The sequence below is a fragment of the Myotis davidii genome, unplaced genomic scaffold (assembly GCF_000327345.1).
Source record: "Myotis davidii unplaced genomic scaffold, ASM32734v1 scaffold1567, whole genome shotgun sequence".
In the NCBI taxonomy this organism is placed as follows: Eukaryota; Metazoa; Chordata; class Mammalia; order Chiroptera; family Vespertilionidae; genus Myotis; species Myotis davidii.
In genome coordinates this window covers 67,528-68,304 of record NW_006297578.1, presented here as the reverse complement: position 1 = coordinate 68,304, position 777 = coordinate 67,528, and the positions used below count along the sequence as shown (strand labels likewise).

Sequence of the window (777 nt, the reverse complement as noted above, 5' to 3'; positions counted from 1 at the left end):
GAATTAGGAAAGTGTATGTGCAGGGCATTGATTCCTAGTCAAGGTCTTAAACACATCAAGTAATATTGTTGCTTTTTAACCATGGGTTTAAGGAGTTTGGGGATGGCTTATACCAACATTAAAAAGAATGTCATCATTCCTTTTTAAAAAACTATTAAAATATAACTAACATAAAATATTATATGAATTTCAGGTGTACACCATAGTTACTTGTTATTTAACATTTATATAACTGAAAGAAGTGATCACCATGTTAGATCTAGTACCCACCTGACAGGCTACAATGCATTACAATATTCTTGGCTATATTCCCTGTGCTGTACATTACATCCCTATGACATTTATTTGATAACTGGAAATTTGAATATCTTATCACCTTTTTGCCCTTCCATCCACCCTATTCTCATCTGGCAACCATCAGTCTGTTCTTTATATCTATAGGTCTGTTTCTCTTTTATTTTGTTTATTTGTTTTATTTTTTAGATTACACATAAAAGTGAATTCATATGGCCCAAGCGGCATGGCTCAATGGTTGAGTATCCACCTATGAACCAAGAGATTTTAGTTTGATTCCTGGTCATGGCACATGCCCAGGTTGCAGGCTTGATCCCCAGTAGGGGGCATGCAGGAGGCAGCCGATTAATGATTCTCTCTCATCATTGATGTTTGTATCTCTATCCCCCTCTCCTCCCTGAAATATATACATTAACACACACGCACACACACACACACACACACACACACACACGCGCGCGCGCGCGCGAATATATATATATA

The 777-nt window shown here is 37.3% G+C and overlaps 1 protein-coding gene across 1 annotated transcript in view; it reads right to left on the bottom strand.

The window, feature by feature from the left end:
• TRPC5 (transient receptor potential cation channel subfamily C member 5) overlaps nucleotides 1–777 on the bottom strand; it is a 274,908-nt gene that overhangs the window by 240,875 nt on the left and 33,256 nt on the right. The gene's annotated exons all lie outside the window — the stretch shown is intronic.